Here is a 24471-nt window from a genome sequence, read left to right as displayed (position 1 = left end):
GCTCACACCCAATTGCCCTCGGGAAGGGGGCGGTGATCTGCTATCTAGCATCGCTGCAGTCCACATGTCATAGGTGCATACATGGTGCTGTTAGGGAGGAAATTCCAGGATTTTGACCAGTCGTCAGCGAAGAAAGGGCGATACATCTCGAAGCTAGTTATGATGAATGACTTTGAGGATGTGTGTGGTATCTACTTCTTTAAGACAGTACTGCAGCGGGGAGTCACCTGACTGGAGAGACCAATGGGGAACTGAGAGTGAGTGATCACCCTAAGGAGTGGAGCCCTCAGGAAAAATCAGCGACCGGAAAGAAGGAAGCTGTGCTCAAGGCAGCCAAGGGCTGCAAACCCCTATACCAAGTTTCTCTTATTCAATAAATACAACTTTTACCTAACAAAAAATAAAATTTCTTGATGATACTAGAAAGCCACAACATAAAAGGTGGTGATGTTCTCATGTGTCTGTTGCCCTTGTTATTCTAGATGGTAACGGTCATGGGTTTGGAAGGTGCTGTTTTAGAAGCATTGGTGAGTTCCTGCAGCCTCTTGCAGAATGTATACACTGCTGCCACTGTTCAGCAGTGATGGAGAGACTGAATGCCTGTGGAAAGGTTAGCAGTCAAGTGGGCTGCTTTATCCCAGATGGTGTCGAGCTTCTTGATTGTCGTTGAAGCTGCACTCATCTAGGTGAGTGGAGAGTGTATTATACTCCAGACTTTTGCCTCGTAGTTTCTGGACAGACTTCGGGGAGCGTAGTCCAATTTATTTTCTGGTCAACATATAGACCCCAGGATGTTGATAGTGGGTGATTCAACAATGGTAATGCAACTGAATGTCATGGACTAATGGTTAGATTTTCCCTTATTGGTGATGGCCTAGCTTGCCACTTGTGTGGCATGAATGTTAATTGCCAATTGTCGGCCCAAGCTTGGATATTGCCCATTTTTGCCACATGTAGATATGAAGTACTTCAGTAGCTGAAGAGCCATGAATGGTGCTGAATGTTTGTAATTATCAGCAAAGAACCCCACTTCTGACCTTGTGATGGAAGAGAGGTCATTGATAAATCAACTGAAGAGGGTTGGTCCTAGGACACTACCCTTAGGACATCCTGAAACTGGGTGATTGATTTCCAAACACCACAACCAACTTCTTTTGTGCCAAATATGACCCCAACAAGTGATGTTCTTCCCTCCACTTCCCATTTGATCCAGTTTTGATAGGGCTCGTTGGTGCCACTATCGATCGTACAAGCTGCCTTGATGTCAAGGGCACTCTCATTTCACCTCTGGAATTCAACTCTTTTGCCGATGTTTGAACCAACGCTGTTATAAGTTCAGTACCTTCAGAACCCAAACTGAGCATCAGCGAACAGGTTATGGCTAAGCAAGTGTTGTTTGGCAGTACTGTTTATGACCCCTATCATCACTTTTCTGATGATAGAGAATAAACGGATAGGATGGTAATTGATGGGTTCGACTTGTCCTGCTTTTTGTGTACAGGGCATAACTGGGGAATTTTCCACATTGCCAGATGGATGCCAGTGTTGTAGCTTGTTAGAAATCATCGAAACACGACACTGTAGAAAGAGGCCATTTGGCCCATCGAGTCTGCACTGACCACAATCCTACTCATTCCCTACCCCCATATCCCTACAGATTTACTTGCTAATCCCTCTAACCTACACATCTCAGAACATTAAGGGGCAATTTTAGCTGGGCCAATGAAACTGATCCGCACACCTTTGGACTGTGCGAGGAAACCGAAGCCCAGAGGAAACCCATGCAGACACGAGGAGAATGTGCAAACTCCACACAGACAGTGACGCAAGCCGGGAATCGAACCCAGGTCCCTGGAGCTGTGAAGCAGCAGTATTAACCACTGTGCTACCATGCGGCCGTATATGCAACTATAGCTATGCTGCAACAGCTTGGCTCAGGCGCTGAAAGTTCTAGGGCACATGTCTTCAGTAGCATTTCTGCAATATTTTCGGGAACCATGGCGTTTGCTGTATCCAGTGCCTTCAGCCATGTCTTGCTATATGGACTGAATGGAATTGTCTAAAAACTGGCATCTGTGATGCAGGAGAACTCCAGAGGAGGTCAAGATGCATCATCTACTCAGCAATTCTGGTGATTATTGCCATTGCTTCAGCCTTTCTTTTTGTACTGGATTCCTCCATCATAGAAAATTGGGATATTTGTGGAGCCCCCCTCCTCCAGTGTGTTGGTTAATTGTCCACCAGCATTCGTTACTGGATGTGTCAGGACTGCAGAGCTTAGGTTTGATCAGTTAGTTTTTGAATCACTTTGCTCTGCCAATTACTTGATAGTTATGCTATTTGGCACACAAATTGTTGTGTGCTGGAGATTCACCGAATTGACATTCTATGTCTGGTTTCGCTCCTGGCATACCTTCCTGCACTTTTTATCGAATCAACGTTGATCCCCTGGAAGGGTGGTCATGGTACAGTGGGGATATGCTGACATATGTTGTGAGGTTATAGTTTGTGGTTGGGTTCAGTTCTGCTGCTGCTGATGGTACACTGTGCCTCATGGGTGCCCATTCTTGGGCTGCTACATCTTTTCAAATTCTGTCCCATTTAGCACAGTCGCAATACCACATAACGCAATGGATGTGTCCTCAGTGTGAAGGCCAGACTTCATCTCCACTACCACTGTGCGGTGGCCCTCCCTGCAATACTGTTATAGACAGTTGCATCTGCAACAGGCATTTGGTGAGGATGAGGTCAAGTATGTATTTGTCTTTTGTTGGTTTTCTCAACACGCGCAACATACCCAGTCTGGCAGCTACGCCACTTAGAACTTGGCCAGCTCATTCTGTAGTGGGGCTACAAAACCACTCTTGGAAATAGGCATTGAAGCCCCTCATCCATTCTGTGCCCTTGCCAAAATCAACATTTCCTCCAAATTATGTTCAACGTGGAAGAGTAGTGACTCATCAGCCTATAGGCGGTGGTCCGAACATCTTCGGCGGGGGGGTGGTGCGGGGGGTGGGGAGGACAAAATTGGGAGAGCTGTCTCACAGATTAGTGCAGCAACAAAAACAGAAAATGCTGGAAAATGTCACCAGGGATGACAGCACCTATGGAGAGAGAATAAAGCCAACGTTTCGAATCTGGATGACCCTTAGTCAAAGCTCACTTAGTCCAGCAACAGTCTGGCATAATCATACGTGGTAATTATCAGCAGATCTCCTTGCCCACGTTTGACCTGTTGCCATAAAGTATGATTCTGTGAGTATGGCTGTTTACCAGGCCATTTCAAAGTCAGCTGCATTGCTCTGGATCATGGCAAGGACGGTGTTGAAGGGAGATTTAACGAATAAGTTTGGGGGGAACAATATCCTTGGTCTAGGTGCCTGCAAAACAATTTATATTCAAAGATGCCTGTATAGCAATTTATATCAGTAGGGATAAATAGTATAAAATAAATATGTATGAATTTACTATTATACGATCACAAAGGGCATGCATGAAAACTCCACCATGTTAACAGGAGCTCAGAATACTAAAACGACACAAGATGGGTGCTAGCTTTTAGCCACGTTTCTGAGCCCCACCAGTTGGCACAAGCTTATGCACAATTGACCACAGATACTGGTGACTGGTACCAGTCTGTGATCTGAGGTCTCAGGTGAAAACCAGACACGGAGCATTAGGGAGGACGGTCATTGGAGATTATAAAGAGATTGGAGATTATTTCATTGGAGAGTCTGCATGTTACGAGATTAGGAGATGATAGGAGAGTCTGCCCAACGATATTTCATTGGACAGTCATTGGAGATTATAAGGAGGTCCCCTGGACACCCAAGTATTGTACACGCAAGGACTCCAGATGGGAGAAAGAAAAATAATATTGCCTGAGGTACCATGAGTCGTAACTACGAGCTGATCATGCACAAGCCACCTTACGTAATGCCTTTTTTATTGGATATGTGACTACTCAATATCATCTGTAATCAATATTATTGGACAAGGTCCAGCCGTGATGAGCTGTGTAGATGTTTGAGAAATGTATAAGAATGGATGTTTTTCCTTTGTTCGTCAGAGAGAGTAACTGGGTTTAACAGAAGCCATCTCCCCGCCGGTGAAAATAAACCGTTTGGTGCCTGAGCATTGAGTGATTTCTCTGAGAGTCTCTCCCGCTAACAGACGGTGAACCAGACTGATTTTTACGGCAATCGACAATGATTTCATGGTATCTTGCACCTTTTAATTCCAGATTTTTATTGAATTCAAATTTCACCAACTGCCGTGCCCCGACCTGGGGAACATGGGTTCAAATTCTGGTGGAATTTAAATTCAGTTAATTATATTTGCAATTAAAAGTCAGCCTTGACAATGGTGATAATAACACTCCATTTAGTTCTCTGATGCTCTATAAGGAATGAAACCTGGTGTAGTCAACAAATGATCCCATACTCACAGCCCAGCTAAGTGACTCATAAATCTCTTTTGAAATGGCTTAGGAACTACACAGTTCAAAGGCAACCAGGGACTGACAAAATACGGTGGCCTTGCCAGTGACGACCTCATCTCATGAAATAGCAAAAACAAATTTCAATCGGTAAAAATGCCAAGAAATACGCCGTTTTCCGTTCGGTAGAAATGATTCTCATGTAATCTGTCCTATTTTACATGACGATTTGCAGAAGCACGAAGAGTGCTTGATAATGATGGTAAGCAGACATCAACAACGAAGATGGGGGAAATAGTGGGAGACAGGAGCAAAATGAGAAAGAGACCGGAAACTCAGCTGGAAGGGGAGTTTACAGTCATTATGGTTCAACATCGCTCACATACATCGTAGGAGAACGAATAATTCGAAACATAAAACATTACTGTTTTATGCTATTAATTAATATCAATGTATTACTTTTTTGCGAGGATAAAATTAAGTACAGAACTGTCTATACTTTGAGTAAAGGCCCCCATTTGATTACACTGTTTTCTTCAAACGTCTTCAATTTCAAACTACGTTCCAGGGAAAACTTGAATCCATGTTCTTGTTTACTGAGTGGTTGCATGTCGTGATGTTTCAAAGAACAAAGAACAAAAAACAGCCCGAGAGACAGGCCCTTCGGCCCAACGAGCCCGCGCCACCATTTTAACATTACCAGTCCCCCCTCCACCCGTGACCCTTATCTATTGTTTATGGCATTCCACATTGAGGGAAACTAATTTAGGGACGATTTATTACCTCCAATCAGCCTAATAGCACATCTTTGGGGTGTGGGAGGAAACCAGAGTGCTTCCTCCCACACCCCAAGTTTCGCGGCCTTTTGGCTAAGATCAAGCATCTGACTAAGCCCAACATGGGGTGTAATGCCTCATCTAGTCAGCCTGGATCGTGTTTGTCTCCCTTGTGGGGAGCTTGAATTGGATTCAATCGGATTTTCAATTTGGTTTTTGGAACAAGCTAGAACTGGATTTGGATTTGTCCGGTCCATTCTGAACATTGGCTTTGTAACTATAAGAATGGAATAAAAAAAATTAAAAAGGTTCCAATGAATTGCAGGCCCCACTCCTCCATTTGGGAACAACAGTTTACAACAAAAGGAGGGCTCAATGTTATGCAGTATTGTTCATGTCCTGTGCAGTCGTAACAAGACTTGCTAACGTTTAAGTTTTATCCTCCTGGCAGTAAAGGGAAGCCTTACATTCGACCTCCCGATTCCGTATGCTTTCTTTTGTGACTCATATCCAAGATCCTTCTGTATCACAGCACCGATTCCCCTTTTAAATCACATTCCACTACAATGCTCTTCCCAGTCGAATGGAAAAATTTATATTTTCCCATATTATACCCCGTCTGCCAATTTCTCGTCCACTTACTTCGTCTATATCCCTTCCTAAACTATCTGTGTTCTCCGAAGAACTTGTTTCCCTACTTATCTTTGTATTATCAGCAAATGTGGGTAAATTGCACTTTGTCCCTTCATCCAAATCATTAATATAGATTGTACGTAACTGAAGACCAGCATTGATACTCGAGGCACTCTTCAACGGAACTGTAAATGGTCATATGAACTCGAAACATTAATTCTGTTTCTCGCTCCACATATGCTGCCAGAACTGCCGAGTTTATCCAGCATTTTCCGGGGGGTTTTTTGCTAATTATGATGCGTGTTTTGTTACCGAATGATTCAATTTGGAATCAGAGATTCGTGGTCAAAGTAAGGCGGCGTTTTGAGTGTTAAGTCTGCACTTCCGTTCCCATTTAAACACGGAACAAGTTCAAGCGTCATCAACGTTTTATTACTCTCATACAATTAATACTTACAATGTCAATATGCACAAGACCGGAACTGTGCGAACATTTCCAACATCTGATGCGTAACTAAATTTTACTATCTTATAGTCTAAATATTTGCATTGCTGACGCATTGCTTGCGCTGTGATTTATTTCTATGCATTAAAAGAAAACATTCTTGTCATGGCAACTAATGATACTTATTCAATGAAGGGAAAATGAGCACAGTCACAAAATAAATTAGCAAAATCTTCTACAGGTAAATCAAGAGGAGAGTAGCTCAAGTGAATTTTGGTCACTTAGAAGATGAGGCTGGGCAGTTAATAATGAGGAATGCAGAAATAGTTGAGACACTAAATCAATATTTTGTCTCAGTTTTCACGGCAGAGGACACGAATATCATCCCAATAGCAACAGAAAATGCAGAGGTTATAGAAAGGGACGAACTTAGAACCATCATTATCAAAAGTAATGAGCAAACTATTGGGATTAAAGGTAGGCAAGTCCCGAGGGTCTAACGGCCTATATCTTGGGATTTTAAAGGAAGTGATATTGGAGACAATAGATCCATTGGTTACAGTATTCCAAAATACCTTCGATGTGGGAATGGATCCTGTGGATTGGGAAAATGTTAATATAACACCTGCATTGAAAAGTAGAGGAAGCAAAATGTTGGAACCTATTGGTCAATTAGTTTAACATCCAATATTGAAATATTGTTAGAATCCATTATAAAGAAAGTAATATCAGGACATTTGGAAAGTCAAAATGCATTCCATCAGGGTCGGCATGGTGTTACGAAAGGTAATTCATGTTTGACTAATTTGCTTGAGTTCTTCAAGGATGTAACACGCAAGGTGAATAATGGTGACCCTGTAGATGTCGTATATCTGCACCTCCAGGAGGCATTTGATAAAGTGCCACACAAAAGGTTAATATACACGGTTAGTTCACATGGGATTAATAATAATGTATTAGCTTGAGTAGAGGATTGGCTAACTAGCAAAAACCAGAGGGTCGGAATAAATGGGTCTTTCACTGGTCGCAATATGCAACTATTAAGGTGTCACTGGGTTTGGTCCTTGGGTCTAACTATTCTAACGCATGACGTGGATGCAAGGATAGCAGGTACTATAGCCACATTTGCAGAGGACACTAAAATAGGTAGATTAGTAAGTTGTGACAAGAAATTTACAAATTGATATAGATAGCTTAAATAAAAGGGACAAAAATTCGCAGCAGGAGTTTAAGCTGGGTACGTGTGAAGTTGTTCGTTTTGGTAGTAAAACAAAAAGGCAAATTCTTATTTGGATGAAGGCAAACTTTGGAGTGCTTCAGTAAAGAGAGACCTGGGTATCCTTGTACATTAATCACACAAAGCTAATCTGCATATTCAGCAGGTAGTAAGGAAGACAAATGGAATTTTTGCCATTTATTATTTAAGGAATAAAATATAAAATTAGTGAAATATTGATGCTACAATACAATGCATCAGTGAGACTCCATTTAGAATATTATGTATTGTTTTGCTTCCCTTACTTCAGGAGAGATGTTGTTGCTTTGGAGGAGGTTTGCTAAATAGATGCCATATATGAGAGGTTTGTTTTGCGAAGAGAGATTGGGCAATTTAGGCCTATACTCACTGGAGATTGGAAGAATGATAGGAGATCTAATTGAGGTGTACAATATGATAAGGGATATTGACGAAGTTGACGTGGTGGGAATGTTTCCTCCTGTAGGTTAATCTAGAACGAGAGGTCATAGATTTGTGATAAGGGGGGCAGATTTAAAACAGAGATGAAGAGAAATTACTTTTCTCAAAGCGTCATGAGTCTGTGGAATTCATTACATCAGAGTGTGGTGGATGCTGGGACATTCGGTAAATTTAACGAAGAGGTGACAGATTTTTAATTAGTAAGAATCTGAAGGGCTATGAAACGGCAGGAAAGTGGAGTTGAGGCCGAAATGAGATCAGCCATGATCTACTTAAATTGCGGAACAGGCTCGAGTGGCTAAATTGCCTACTCCTGATCCAAGTTCTTATGATTCAATAAGGATTATTGCAGGGGGAGCTTGAAAATTCACCTTTATAGAGTTAAACCTTTCCACAGGTTCTATCTAAGAAGAGGGAACATGCTCATCGAATAGCACTATTCAAAAGATAATCACCTATTTCATTTCGTCTGATGCATCCTTAGTCAATTAACTTGGGATCCTTTATTCCAGGCGCCGGGCTAACTTTCCAATTGTACCTTCACGCGGGGCACTGAAATGTTCATTAGACCAAGTGTGTAGAGCAGCAATGAGCACCACGGGTGTTATCATTCAGTAAAATCAATAGTCATTAGCCCCCATTCAGTGGATAAGAATTGAATTAGTGTCACGAGAGCCGGTAAGTGTACTTGGAGACTTGGTACCGATGAACTGAGCACCTTGCAATCGATTTCTCAATGCAGGAAACGCGAGAGTTGCACTTCAGGCCAAAGGGAAGGGGAAACATCAGATTGGTGAGCGTCAGAGGAGTATGGTGGAGATATTGAAGATCAGGGCTGTTGGCATACATTCACAAAGTAAAATGGAAATAGAGATAAAAAGTCTTATTTCGTTCAGTGGAAGTAGCGTGAAGCTTACTGATTCCGCCAATAGGTAGAAATGGGTACATAGAAGTTTAAAGAATCCTTTGCAATACTGATAAGAAATAAATTCCCCCTCCCCCGAATGAAATCCCCCTGTGTGCTTTTTAACGAGGGAGTTTGTCTCAATCATTTCAAACTGTTAATTACAATTTTAGTGTTCGAAAGACTTTTTTTTTGCCACAGCCATCGCCAGTTCAGTGCTGATATGGAACAGCGTAATTCCTCCTCTGGGATCTTATATTTTACTTTAACTCAATAACATTAACATTTTAACTACACACTTTTTAGATGAGTGTGAGAGCTTTTGGACATCAAAAACAGTAACGCCTCAAAGTTACTCCATTTCGGATCTGCCCTTATATCGATCCTGAAAGGATCGTGTATCTTGTACGGAAAAGCGTTTAAGTCAAGCATGATAATGTGTCCGTATAAATTGCCAAGTGTTGAGATATCGAAGGAAAGCGCATGGAAAATTATGAGATATAAATTGAAAATGCGATTTTTTATTAGAACCAGCTTCTCAAAAAGTTAATGAGCTTAGTGTATCCACCACTGTTAGGTGACAAATCATTCGTTGTCTCGCCGGCTTATCAGAAACTATGTGGAACTTTTTTGGTCAATTTGTAGATAAAGTTGCTTCCGCTTGTATGAAGGAGCTCGCTGTTGAACTGCCGTGGCAGGAGATGCTCGTGAAAATTGACGGAACCCTCCCTGGCAGTCACGTTAGAAGACATGTAAACTATAGTTTTCTCGCTGCAGAGATGCAACAGCGTCTGTAACAGACCTTGAAATTGCGTTGGGTTGTACACAATATCCGAACCCAGAATGAAATCGAAGTCGTTTGAAAAGTTATTCTGGTCGTCCCCCCACGCAAGGGCACGGACTTTTGAACGGTGTCGGCTGGTGAGTGGAATGTTAGCAAGTACATTATATTCTATTTGCTTCAAAACGTACGGTCTGTCCGTCAAGGTGACATCTCCACCTGGCACAAAGAAAAATATAGCACAATTATCTCATGATTTCACCAAAGCGCGAATTGTTCAGTGCGTCTTTTTTTCTCGCTGTAGAGCAACAAGAGTTCAGTTAGCTGAAGAAATTGTAACATAAGAACATAAGAACTAGGAGCAGGAGTAGGCCATTTGACCCCACCAGCCTGTTCCGCCATTCAGTAAGATCATGGTTGATCTTTTCGTGGATTCAGCTCCATTTACTCGCCCGCTCATCATAACCCTTAATTCCTTTACTAATCAAAAATATGTCAATCTTAGCCTTAAAAACATTCAACAAGATAGTTTTAACTGCTTCACTGGGCAGGGAATTCCAGAGATTCACAACCCTTTAGGCGAAGAAGTTCCTCCTCAACTCAGTCTGCTCCTCCTTATTTTCAGGCTATGCCCCCAGTTCTAATTTCACCCTTCAGTGGAAACAACTCCCTGCCTCTATCTTACCTATTCTCTTCATCATTTCATACGTTTCTATAAGATCCCTCTCCCCCCGCACCTGAGTTTTCTAAATTCTAATGAGTATAGTCCCTGTCTATTCAGTCTCTCCGCATAAGCCAACCTTCTTAACTCTGGACTCAAACTAGTGAATCTCCTCTGCAACCCCTCTAGCGCCAGTTTCTCAAGTAAGCAGACCAAAACTGTAGACAGTACTCCAAACGCAGCCTCGCCAGAACCTTATACAGCTGCAAAATAACCTCCCTGCCTTTAAACTCCATCCCTATAGCAATGAAGGGCAAATTCCATTTGCCTTCTTAATTACCTGCTGCACCTGCAAATAAACTTTTGTGATTCATCCACAAGGACACCCAGGTTCCGCTGCACAGCAGCATGAAGCAATTTTTTACCCTTTGAATAAAAGTCAATTCTGCTGTCCTTCAGACCAAAACGGATGACCTCACATTTGCCACCATTGTATTCCCTCTGCCAGATCCTTGCCCATTCACTTAAACTATCTATATTCATTTGCAGACGTTCACTGTCCTCTGCACACTTTTCTCTACCACTCATCATAGTATCATCTGTGAACTTTGACACACTACACTTGGTCCCCAACTCCAAATCATCTATGTAAATTGTCAACAATTGCGGTTCCAACACTGACCCCTGAGGTGCACCGCCAGTCACTGATCGCCAACCAGAAAAAACATCCATTTACTCCCACTTTTGTTTTGCTCTCTCTCACTTAGCTATTGGGGGCCGAATGGTCATGAACCAAAGAGCCAGGAAGAAACAATCCACAGAGTGGGATTTTGTAAACTGCGAACGCCCACAGGCACCTGCTCTCTGTGTGTGAGCTGCGATATAAGTTTCATAAGAAGAGCAACCGAAATCTGTTCTTTCCAAAATCACATTCCATATATAACTTTGACATTCTTCTCTCATGTACTACATGTTCCCTATTCATGTAGGCATCACTGCATCGAGCAAACAAAAATTCGCCTCACTTTCATGTATATTTTCTCCATCGGTTTAGTTGTTTGAGAATATTTTGATTTGGGGAGCACTTTACAGCGTGCCTCATGGTATAACTCTCTGCCATTGCAAGTCTACTCAACCTCACTGACTCTAGAGACAAAAGCGGCCAAGGACCAGTGCCAATTTTAAGACCAAAGCCCATATCTGAAATTACATAACATATCAATGTCCCTTAATTGAAAATCAGAATATTGCGCACACTAGAAACTGAAAGAAATAGACTCAGAGACTGCTGGAAATACTCAGCAAATCTTAACCGCATCTATGGAGAGAAGCAAAGTCAAAGTTAGGGGTCCGTGATCTTTCATCAGAATCCTGATTCCTCAATTCTGCACTGATGCATTAGCCTTAAGCTTCGTTCTGGAGTGAGACTTGGGCCCAGGACATTCTCAGAGATGAGAATGCTACCAACAGGGCCACAGCTGACCCATTGTCTGCTTAAAATGTTGTCATAGAAAGATTGTAGTCGAAGTGGGGAATCATATAAATCAACAGCGCAAGGATATTTTGGCCTTGGAGGGAGTGCAGAGGAGGTTTACTAGGCTGATACCGGAGTTGAGGGGGTTGAGCTATGAGGAGAGGCTGAATAAACTAGGCTTGTACTCGTTAGAGTTTAGAAGAATGAGGGGAGATCTCATTGAGACGTATAAGATGATGAATGGGATGGATAGGATAGAGGTGGAGAGACTCTTCCCGCTCAAAAAAGACAGTAGGACTAGGGGGCACAGCCTCAAGATAAAGGGGGGGCGGTTTAGAACGGAGTTGAGGAGGAACTTCTTCACTCAAAGGGTGGTGAATATCTGGAATTCTCTGCCCGTTGAAGTGGTGGAGGCTGCCTCGCTAAATATTTTTAAGAAGCGGGTTGATGGGTTTTTGATAAGAGAGGGGATTAAGGGTTATGGGGAGAGGGCGGGAAAGTGGAACTGAGCCACGACAGATCAGCCATGATCTTATTGAATGGCGGGGCAGGCTCGAAGGGCCAGATGGCCTACTCCTGCTCCTATTTCTTATGTTCTTATAACAGCAGATATTTCACTTTGAATTACGAGTTCCTTAACCTAGCACAGCCGGTATGCGATTGAACCCGCGTAGTTGATGTCACCCTGGATCACACTCTAGCCAACTGAGCTATTAGACCCCGGAATAATAACTGCACGGGTATGAATTCTGCATCTGAACTCACACTGAAGAAGTCATAGGACTGTGAAAAAGATATAAAGAAGGTGGTGGTCAACATAATGAATGCAGCTGTTAGGGTTAGCACTAGAATAATAATTACAAGTGTAGGCACCATGAACGTTAATTATACAGTAATCAATATCCTAGTATTAATTCGAGAGGTAGGTATTACTATGAATATTAAAAATAAAGTATTATGAATGTTCGCAATAGTCAAAATCAAATGATAATAAATAATTATATGGAAATGACTTTTATTAGTAACCATAAGATATTACATCTAGACATAACAATCATAGCGGTGAGCTCGAAGAATATTAATTGTAGAGGAAACCATGGTGAAGACGATTTACAGGGACATGCACTCTAATAGTACCCAGAAGCGCATGCAATCCGGATAGGAATTATGTGAGTACGCAACAATTAGAACATCCATGTTATGTGAAAATATATTATAGGCCGTGACCTATTATGTATATAATTAGTAATAATTACAAAATAAACTTGAGAAGTATCAGATTAACGGCCATGAATGATAATTCTAGGGATATTTACTTTTAACAGGGGCAAACATCGTGCAGAGAAATTTTAGGATTCGGCACTACGTGAAGCAACTGGAGGAGTGAGGAAGTTGGACAGCAATAACATGGTTTGGGCGTAGCAATCTTTATGCACAACAATCTAGTTAGCCTGAAACCATTCATGCTTTCAAGTTTTATTAAGAACGCTTTGACAATATATTTAGAAATTATAAAATGATCAAAGTCGACATGATTTTATGAAAGGGAATTTGGCAAATGTTTTTGAAGTAACTTACCCAAAGAATCAATAAATACACTTCCATGTCCTAAAGGCGGTCAATAAGATACCAAACAAAAGATGCATATACAAAATAAGGCCTCGTAGAGTAGGGGGTAATATCTTATCGGGGATAGAGGATTGGTTATGGACATAAAGCAGAGAATAGAGATAAATTGAGCATTTTCAAATTAGCAAGCCATGTCAGCACATGGGCCTCAGCCATTTACCATTCATATTAATGATCGGATGCAGAGATCGAAAATAATTGATTTTATTCTGCTGATGATTCAAAGCTAGGTGGGGATGTAAGCTGTGAGGAAAACATGAAGAAGATACAACGTGGTATTAACAAGATAACTGAAAAGGGAGAAAAGGTAGCACAAGGAATATAAGATGGGGGAGAGTAAGGTTATTCATTTTTGTCAAAAGAATAGAAAATCAAAATATTTTTCAAAGCGTGGAATTTGCAAAGTTTGATGTTCTATTCAGTGGCATCCTTGTACTCAGACAAGGAGCTTAAAATGTTAGTATAGGTGCGCCACAATCAATTCCAAAGATAACTTGCATGTTGACTTATATTACAATGGGAATTGGGGTACAAGAATAAATAAGTATTGCTACAACTGTACAGAGACTTACTGAAACCACAACTGGCGTGCTGTTTGCATTTTAAGCCTCCATATTTAAGAGAAAATATGGTTCCATTGGAGTTGGTGCAGTGAATGTTTGTGACATTTGTTTCTGAGGTTATAATGTTGCCCTTTAATGTGAGACTGAGTAAATTGGGCCTACGTTCTCTGCACTTCAGTAGAAAGAAATGTGCATTCATTGAAAAGTGTAATATTCTAAATGAACTTAATAGAAAAGACATTGTTGTTTCTCATGGCTGGGGAATCTAGAAAGCAGCCTCAGGATAAGGGGCTGATCACTTAGGATCGAGGAAAGGAGAAATTCCCTCTTTCAAATAGTTGTGCATTTTTGGATTCTTCATTCCAGATGGTTGCGAACATGCCATCATTGTGATAGACAGGTGTTTGGTTTCTTGGGGAATGCAATATAGGGAATAGATAGGGAAATAATTACTGATGATCAGTCATAATTACGTTGAGTAGTAGATTGGCCGACCCTTGATTGTGTATTTTATGTTACTAAATTGGCAAATCCAGTTTGTGGCAACTATAGGGATGGAGATGTTTCGTATTAATAGCAGCTAATAGAGTAACGCGCATAATTGTGGCTATAGATCATAAGTAGAAGCTAGGGGGTAAACACTATAAGTGATATGTAGAATGCAAGGCACTACAAATAATAAATAGTTAGGTTCTATGAATAAGTGCAAATGGAGAAGTAAATACCAACAACAGTAACTGAAATGATAAACAATGCAAATGGTATGGTCATTAGCCCTATAACTTCAGAAGGTTTTATAGCTCCCAGAAGCTACATGATGCTGCGGGGTTGAAACACACACTGGCCAGTGAGTATCAAAGCAGAATTCAGAGCCAGTGGTCAATTCTCCTTTTATTAGTATTGCCTTTTAATCCCGGCGGTGGAGACCACTGTTCATTTTCCAACGTAACAGTGTCGACCATGAATATTAAACAGTAATCTTGATAATTATGTGTAGCTTTGGTGTATTTAGTTATGATGAGGTATAAAGGCATTAGAAGCAGTTCAGGTTCACTAGTTTGATAACTTGGAGATGGGGTAAGGGAGTGTTGTCACCTTACGAGGGCCGGAGTGGGTTGGTATCGAATCGAGTTTAGAGGAATGAGAGGCGATGATATTGGAAGCTGCGCCACTATTTAATGCGATCTAGGCTGATCTTGGGGTTTATCTCCTTTTACCCTCAAAAAACTCTAATAAATTTGTCAAAAATAATTTATCTTTAAGAAAACCATGTTGATTTAGTCTAAACATTTCCTAAATGCATTGTTAAGACTTCATTAATAATAAATTCCAGCATCTTACCAACAACTGATGTGAGAATACCTGACCTACGGTTCATTCTTTCCTCTGTCCTTTTATTGAAAAGCAGTGTAACATTTGGCAAAGCTAATCAAGTGGGACCGTTCACGAACCCGAGAAATTTTGTAAAAGCATAGCCAATACATCCATTACCTCTGCGACTATCTCTTTGAGAACACAATGTTGTAAGCCTTGAGGTCTTAAGGATTTCTTGGATTTTAGTTCCATATGTATCCCTGGTACGTTATTCCTGCGAATATTGCATTTCTTAATCTCCTCATTCTTTGTAGCCCCGACGATACTGTATATTTCTGTTATGGAATGTGTTTCTCCTACTGTCAAGGCAGACTTAATGTATTTGTTTCTGCAGTTTCATAGTTTCTTAAGACAATTTATCTTGTCACTTCTCCTAAGGGACTTTCGGTTTTCTCTCCTCATTTTGCAAAACGTTCTTATTGTTATGTATCTGGCTAATTTACTCTAATCAAATTTTTTCCCTTTTTAATCAAGTTTTTGAGGCTCTTTCCTTTTTTTTAACATTTCAGACCCTCAGACTTGGTATTGTTTCTCGTCAACATTGGAAGCCTTTTCTTTTAATACTATCCTTAACTTCTTGAGTGCACCAGGGTTTGTCCGCCTTGCTGACTATTTGTTTTTCAATGGAATGTATTTTTGCTGAACATTTAGAATTATTTCTTTAAATGTTGCCCCTTGTTTATTTATCTTCACGTCTTTTAGTCTATTTACCCCATTAACCTTAAGCAATTCTCCCCTCATATCAAATCTTTGGCATAATTTAAGTTTAAGATTATTGTTTGCCAATGGAATAGGATAGAGCATATTAACGTAAGTAAAACATTGATAATAAGGAAATAATTGAAATAAAAAAGTGACAAATCCCCAGGTCCTGACGGTTTCCATCCAAGGGTGTTAAAGAAAGCATATTGTAGATATGCTCTCTGGATTGGGAAATTGTTCATGTCACTTTAATTTTTAAGAAGGGTGAAAAAGAAAATGGGGGCACAAAGACCAGTTAGCCTAACATCTGTGATGGGGAAATTATTGGAGCCTATAACCAAGGATAAGGTACTTAAACCTCGAAATTGGTTGGAAATTCTGGAACTGGGGGGCCTAGTCTAAGGTCAGGGTGTTCCGAAGGAATGTTAGGAAGTTATGCTGCCGCTGTACAAAACACTGGTTAGACCCCACTTGGAGTACTGTGAGGAGATTTGGGCATCACACTTTAGGAAGGATATATTAGCCTTGGCGGGAGTACCGCGTAGGTTACAAGAATAATACTTGGACCTCCAGGCTTAACTTTTGATGACAGATTATGCAAACTCGACCTGCTTTCCCGAGAATTTAGAAAGTTAACGGATTATCTGATTGAATTCTTTAATATATTAACAGGAAAAGACGTGGTAGATAAAGATAAACCATTAATACTAAGACAAAAATTTTTTGCCCCTTATTTCAAAATGACAACTTACCCAGTAGCACCGCTAAAATCCCGACAATTCCTGTGCCAGACCCCAGTTCAAGGACCTTCTTCCCAATAAAATCAATGTTCTCATTCTCAAAGTACCGACAGAGAACAAGGCCCTATAAGAAATACACAGCCAAGTTAATTTTTTTTATTCATTTTGGCATCTGGCCGTCGCTCGCATTTGTTGCAGTTGAATAGAGTAGCCATTTCAGAAGGCGGTTGAGGTCTCGAGCGCATGTAGTCCACGTTAAATAAAGGCCGTAGCTTTGCATCCCAAAAACACATCGGTGAATCACATGGATTTTTTACAACAATAAGTTTCAAGTTCATCATTAGATTTTTAATTCCAGATTTTTAATCGAATCCAAATGGCAACATCTGCCACGGTGGGATTTGTACCCCGTTCCCCAGAGTATTTTTCTGGGTCTCTAGATTACTAATCGATTTATAACGCTCACAAAAAAAATAGGGCGATGTGGGAAGTGACGTAAAAATGGTTGGGGTCAAAAAGGCCATTCAGGGACCTTTGTATGAGCAGTTCAGGTCTACCAGAGTCTCTGCCTCTGGGCCTCTCTCTTCTTGTTCATGCTCCTTCAAAGTACCTCATTTGTCAAGTTCTTGGCCATCAGTCCTGATACCTCCTTCTGGAACTCGATCTCAGTAATTTAATTCATTATGCTGTTGTTAATTACGTTTGAATGGCTGTTCGAGATTGAAGCTGCTGTACACTGTAAACTATTTTGTGGTTTAGGAAGAACCGCTTAATTCCTAAACTAATCAAACGCAAAATGATACATACCTTCGCATCTCCACATATTAAAAGAAGATAAGGAAGATATCAACTTCAGTGTTAGGGAAATTATTAGAAAACATTCCGAGGGACAGAATTAACCTCCACTTGGAAAGGAAAGGATTAGTCAAGGCGAGTCAACATGGCTTCGTCAGGAGGAGATCATGCCGAACAAATTTTTCGAGAAGATGACTAAATGTGTAGATGAGGGTAGTGCAGAGACGTAGCTTACATTGACTTCATTAAGGCTTTTAATAAGGTCCCACATGAAATCATGATGAAGAAGGTAAGAACCCATGGGGTCCAGGGCAATTTGGCAAATTGAATCCAAAATTGCCTTCGTGGTAGGAGGCAGAAACTAATGGTTGAAGGCTGTTTTTGTGCCCAGTGGCTTACCGCAATGATCAGTGCTGGGCCCTTTGCTGTTTGTACATTAATGATCTAGACGTCAATGTGTGGGGAGGGGGGAAAGGTATGATCAATAAGGCCACAGCTGGAGTACTGTGTGCAGTTCTGGTTGCCAGACTATATGAAGGATGTGATTGCACTAGAGAAGGTGGAGACGAGATGTAGCGTCAGTTGAGGCGTGTCACCTATGAAGAGAGGTTGGATCGGCTGGAGGTTGTTTTCCTTAGAGCAGAGAGGTGCAGGGGGATGTCGCCAAGGTGTGCAAAATTATGAGGGACATAGATAGATTGGCTAGGAATAAGCTTTTCTCTTTAGTAGGTGGGCCAATTATTAGGGGACATAGATTTAAGGTAAGGAGCCGGAAATTTAAAGGGGGTTTAAGGAAAAGCTCTTTAATTCAGAGGATGATGTGCATCTGGAACTAACTTCCTAAAATGGTGTGGAAGCAGGAACTCTCACAACATTAACGAAATATTTAAATGAGCATTTGTAAAGCCATCGCATACAGGGCCTTGAGCCAAGTGCTGGAAATTGGATTAGAATAAATTAGTGTGTGTTGACCTGCACAAACACGATGGGCCGAAAGGCTTCTTTCTGTGCTGTAAAAATCTATGGCTCTCTGAGATTCAGATGCATAATTACATATACCATCATTCATTATGGAAAGGAACAGTGTTAGCAGACTGGCATTTAGCTAATGTAACTACTTTCCAAAAAGGAAACCAGAACAAATCAGGAAACAGCTAACACTAGACAGGTTGTAGGCAAGACAGTGCAATCCTTCATCATTCAGAAAATAACTAGAAACTGAAAATATGACAGAGCATGTCGCAAGAATTCCAAAATGAAAGGTGACCCTTGATCAACTTCATTCAATTTCTTGAAGACGTAAAATAAATATAGATAATGGAAATGTAATGAGTAGATGTTCACTATTTACACAAATGGTATATTCAGGAATCAGAAGGGTACTTTTTAATTTCTGGAATTCATCAAATTGTGTGTCGCATTTTCTACAGAGGAGAACTTCGAGAAAGTACAGGAAGACATTAATATAATTACAAAATGGACGCTTGATCTCCAAATGAACTTCAATATAGATAAGTGTCTGAGTATTTTGATAGGAAGAATAGGAATATGAAAAGAAAAACAAATTTTCCTCACAAATACGCGTCTAAATTGGGGAGAGGAACACGAAATCTCAGGGTGAAAATGCAGTTTGCCGATGCAACATTGGAGAGAGTGCAGAGGAGATTTACCAGGATGCTGTCTGGTTTGGAGGGTAGGTCTTATGAAGAAAGGTTGAGGGAGCTGGGGCTTTCCTCTTCTGAGCAAAGGAGGATGAGAGGCGACTTAATAGAGATGATGAGGAGGATAGATTGGACGTTCCGAGACTATTTCTCGGGTGGATGTAGCTGTAACTAGGGGCATAACTATAAGGTTCATGGTGGGAGATATAGGAGGGATGTCCGAGGCAGATTCTTCACTCAAAGAGTGGTTGGGATTTGGAATACATTGCCTGCTGTGATCGTGGAGTCGGACACTTTAGGAACTTTCAAGCGGTTATTGGATAGGCACATGGACCACACTAGAATGATCGGGAGTGGGATAGCTTGATCTTGGGTTTGGGCATAGCTCGGCACAATATTGAGTGCCGAAGGGTCTGGACTGTGCTGTACTGTTCTATGTTTCTATATAACTCTACAAGGTCAAAGAAGAAAACCAGCATGGTGGGCCTAGAGTTTCAACTTGCAAGCAAGGCCAAAAGCAGCATAGGTACATGCAACGGAAACTAGACAAGCATGCGAGGGGAAGAATGTCAGAGGATATGTTGATACGTTCAATGAAAAGGAATGGAAGGAATTTTCTGTGGAGCATGAATCTGTCGGCCCAACTGGTCTGTAAGTATTTTGTACATCCATGTCAATGTATCTAGCAAATACATCGCAACATAAGTAGTAAACTTACTCTTCAATGCAAAAAAAAATTGCAGTAGGCGGCTAGACTTACGGGTTCCCAGACAAAAGCAGAAACACCAAGGTACGCTCCTTTAAACATGGAGATCTTCAAGTGGTGTCCACTAAACTCATAGCTGCTCTCCTCCAACTCAAAGGAAGGACTGCTATCCAAGCTGCTACTCATTCTCTCTGAACTGGAACGGACTTTGTGCGAACTCCAAACAGGTTTCCTCCTGTGACCCAGGTGCGTATTTCTATCAGTTTCTTGTCAACCTGCAGACTTCAAGTCTTATTTCTAATAAAGAAAGACGGTTAGAAAATGATGTAAAACGCAGCAAATTGTTATCTTAAATAGCAGAAGGCTTTTAGCAAAACATAAGGTTTACTTTCATAATCAGCGGCAAAATTGAGTATGAACCCAACTGCGGCCGCTTTTATTTTTTTAATTGGTGTCAAAATTAAACACTTGGTACAACTGTAGCAAACCTTAATCTTCACACTCCACATAGCTCTGTGTACCAAATCAAATCTGTGACTAAAAGTCAATAAGTAGTCTTGCAAAGTACTGGAGGGGAACTAGTCCAATTTCCAAACTAAAGGGTTAATAGAACAAAGAGAAAGAGAAAAGCCGAGGGGGAAGAAAGGTGGAGATAACTTACAAGCAGAGGAAATTAAGCAGTACTATTCAAAAAGACAGTGACATGGCAAACTAATAAGGGAAATTTGAAAATAAAATATCAACGGATTTTCCGTTATGCTCTCATCGTCCGCTTCATATAAGTATCTGACATAACTGCTGATCCTGACATTTGGATTCTTTGAAAAAGTAACAATGTAGGCACAGTAGGATTCTACTGAAATAGAGCATCCTTTAGTTGTCCAGGATAAGATTTGGAAACATCGTAACTGTTCATGTTTGTGAAACTAAAGGTCAACAAAAAAAAAATCAGAATCGGCCAATGAGCATCGAACCTACAGCAGTGAGGCGTTGATGCAGAAGACAAACTTGACGCCCTGTTAAGCGGTAGTGCCCTGCGATATTATACTGTTCCTATTCCGAATAATGGGGTTCTTAAGATTTTGCGACTTCGCGTCTCAAATTGTTTGAATTGGCCAGTGAGCCTTTGGAACTGGAAGAACCAATATGACTCCTCAAGAGAACTTGTTTAATGGAGTTTTAATAATGGTTTCCATTTTTTCATCGTGTGCTTTGAAGTGAATTCAGAATATTTCTAGAAAGAGTTGTGGGGATATGTCTTTGTATGTAAAAGTTTCGCCGGCTTAAATATCATGTTCACTATATCCAAAAGTTTTTTATTACGCCGGAAGTAGCGCTTAATGGACCATATCTCTTCGTGCGGATGATTTTCCATCTAGTGATAGGAATATAAAAGTGCAAAAGTGATTGTGTTTCACAGAAGGATGGTTCTCGTGTCAAGAAAGACCTCTTATGGTAGCAAATCAAGGTTTAGGTGTTTGGCATCTTTTGAAGAAATCATAGGAATCAATATGAATGCTCTCTTAATGCTTATTAATTTCTTCAGCATGTTTTTTTTGTAGTAAATTCCAATCTCCTCAGAAGGAGCTGAGGAAGATGTGTTCATTTTGTTTACATAAAGCAATGTTTGTTTGTTAGTGTCATAAGCAGGCCTACGTTAACACTGCAGTGAAGTTATTCTGAAAATCCCCTAGTCACCACACTCGGGCGCACTGACGGAGAATTAAGAATGGTCAATGGAACTCACAAGCGCGTCCTTCAGCCCCAGGGAGGAAACTGGAGCACCGGGAAGAAACCCACGAAGACAAGGGGAGAATGTGCAGACAAGTCAACCAAGCATCGAATCGAACCCTGGTCACTGGTAGCGTGAGGCAGCAATGCTAACCACTGTGCCACGGCGCAATAAAGCATCTTTCAGTTATCCCTCGCGTTCCAACTGTATAACTCTCAACTTATACTCGACAGCCAATTTGCAGCTTACTCTCGCCGAAATTGTGCCCAAGTCATAAACCAGATGCAAATACTGCAATTTGTGTCTGGATATAGTGAGGGGAAAATAAACATTAGAAATTGAATCAAATCGGAGGAATTGATGGAAAAGGCAGCGATTTTGGCTCTGGTGACTCAATACTTTGCTCATGTTATTGAGATGATTATCAGTATCAACTCCTTTCCTTCGTGTATCATAATTGCTACAGTTGTGGGCCACTGGTTTATAATGAACTTTGTAGCAATCTTTTGCCTCAGATTAAGTCAGCTATGGCAAATTAACAAGTACAGACGGGATTCGCCAATTGTATTTGCTGATTTGAGCCCCAGCCTTGTGTACAAGTAACAGGCCCAGTAATAATCTACTCACTTGTCTTAATTCAAAAGCATTTCCCTTCACTTATAACTTGCATCCTGACACTGAAGACAAGCTTTGCAAAATTTTCGTATTTTAAACGTTTACCTTCCATCACTGAAACAGAAGTTGTAAATTGTATACTTCTCTTTTATATACATAATGTTATCATCTCTGGAGAGATCAGAGACATTTAAAGAGAAATTTGAAATCTTCGAAATCACCGAATGAATACCTAAAGATTCTATGATTTAAACAAATTGTTTTACGATATGAAAGTCAAGCAAAGCAATTAGACACTGTCTTATGTTATTGATTACGCTTTACACTCAAAAAATAATGAACACACCATACGTGCTTTAAAACTGAACTCCTCGATTGGGCCATTCCCTTTCTACTTTGATTCCCCTCAAAAAATCTTAGCTATTTATTTTGAACTTCCTAAGGACAATCCAACATGCCACAGCATTCACAATTTCACTCTGGTTCTCCTCTGTGTTCCTCCGATGGCTAAAATTTCTTGAGATTTCTCTACTAGGCTCTAAATCCACTGCCCCTTTAGAACGCACGATTGTGGACACTCGAGTTCAAGGGTGGGCTTCACTGTACCTTGGTTTGCTGCCATTCCCCAAGAAATAGATTGATTGCTGATAGCCTTTTTGCTTCGTCTATATTTATTTTATATTATTTTCAGCTGTCATCAGACCCTTTCTTTCTCTGCCTGTTGAAATCAAAATTCACACCAACAACTTGGACGCTTTATGCTCCAACCCAAAATGCCATCATGAAACATCCGACGTATAATTTTCAAATAAGGCTTCACCTGAATCAATCATCTGCATAGCAAAGGAGATTAATCGGAATGTTGGCTAGCTATTTGCTTAAATTAACTTGTAATCTCGGAACCAAACGTCTTGACCCAGAGGTCAGCGTGGATAAGTTAAACTTCTAATAAAATCGGAGGAAGTCTCCTAAGACTTATCGTCTGCACTTCAACCGCCAAAAAGTCACCTGCCGTTTTATGGCTTTTATATTCCTAACCCTGACCTTATAACGACACGTGGGACGCTTTGAAATGACCCTACTTGAGGTGCTCTGGCAATTTCTGAAGCGTAACATTTTAATCACCTTGCTTTTACACATATAATCTTGATAGGACATAAGGTCGCAACAACGTTCCTTCATCGGGCCCTGCTTTGTGCTGTGGCTTGTGTCTCGCCCCATGTAAGCCCCATCTCTTCCAGTTCAGTCACCTCAGTCCAACACCATGTTGTCTTGGCCTGCCCCATTTAAGTTTCCTTGCTGCTGCCCATCTTAAATCAATCTTTGCTGTGTATTCTTTGAGCATCCTTAGCTACCCTACCAGGTACTTCTTGGTCTCAATGGTAATTCTGTAGTAACCAGTTTTCTTGTACAGGTCCTCATTAAGAAACGCATTTGATCAGTTGATGTTACAGGTCATACATAGGTAATTATTCCGAAAGGCGTTGCCCTTGCCCATGTCCTTGCTATCCTCCAGCATTCAGATCTGTACAGCAGGACCGACGTTGCATTACTGTTGTGTAGTCTGATTTTAACCTTGTGATGCACTGTTTGGAGTTCCTGATGGTTCAAAATCTGGTAAATGCATCCCTAACTATATTCAGCCAGGCCGAGATGTCCTTCTTAGCACTGTTGTCGTTGCTGACAGGGTTCCTAATGTTATTGAAGATGTGAACATACTCTAGCTCTTTTCCATAAAGTCAGAGCAATTCTCTTAAATCCGCGGGTCCCCAGCTAAATGAAAGCCATATGCCGTTCAATGGCTTTCATCCTCCTATTTCGGATCTTATAACATGCGACCGCTTGAGATGTCACTACTTGAGGAGTTCTTACAGTTTCTAAAGTCCCCCATTTTAATTACCATACTCTTAAACGATAATCTGCCCCAAACTAAAAATTGCATCTAAAACATCAATAAATTAGCCTTAATTATTATGACAATATCCTAATGTATACAACAGGTTTCTTCTAATTAAACAAATGGAATACCGAAATATCTCAGATATTTTTCGAGTCTCTGCAGTGTCAAGAAGTGATTTCTCCTGAGGCAAGAGAATTCCCAAAAAGAAAACATTAGGCACAGGAAGGAAATTGAGATGTATAACTA

At 40.8% G+C, this 24471-nt stretch overlaps 1 pseudogene; it reads right to left on the bottom strand.

Annotated features, from left to right (window-relative positions):
• Positions 1 to 9500: 9500 nt before the first annotated feature.
• On the bottom strand, positions 9501 to 20164 carry LOC145352180 (EEF1A lysine methyltransferase 3 pseudogene; annotated as a pseudogene).
• Positions 20165 to 24471: the final 4307 nt, after the last annotated feature.

This window comes from Carcharhinus amblyrhynchos, chromosome 14 (genome assembly GCF_965287045.1).
Source record: "Carcharhinus amblyrhynchos chromosome 14, sCarAmb.v2.hapA, whole genome shotgun sequence".
Lineage (NCBI taxonomy): Eukaryota > Metazoa > Chordata > Chondrichthyes > Carcharhiniformes > Carcharhinidae > Carcharhinus > Carcharhinus amblyrhynchos.
The sequence above is the reverse complement of the archived record's forward strand: the minus strand, read 5'-3'. Positions and strand labels throughout refer to the sequence as shown.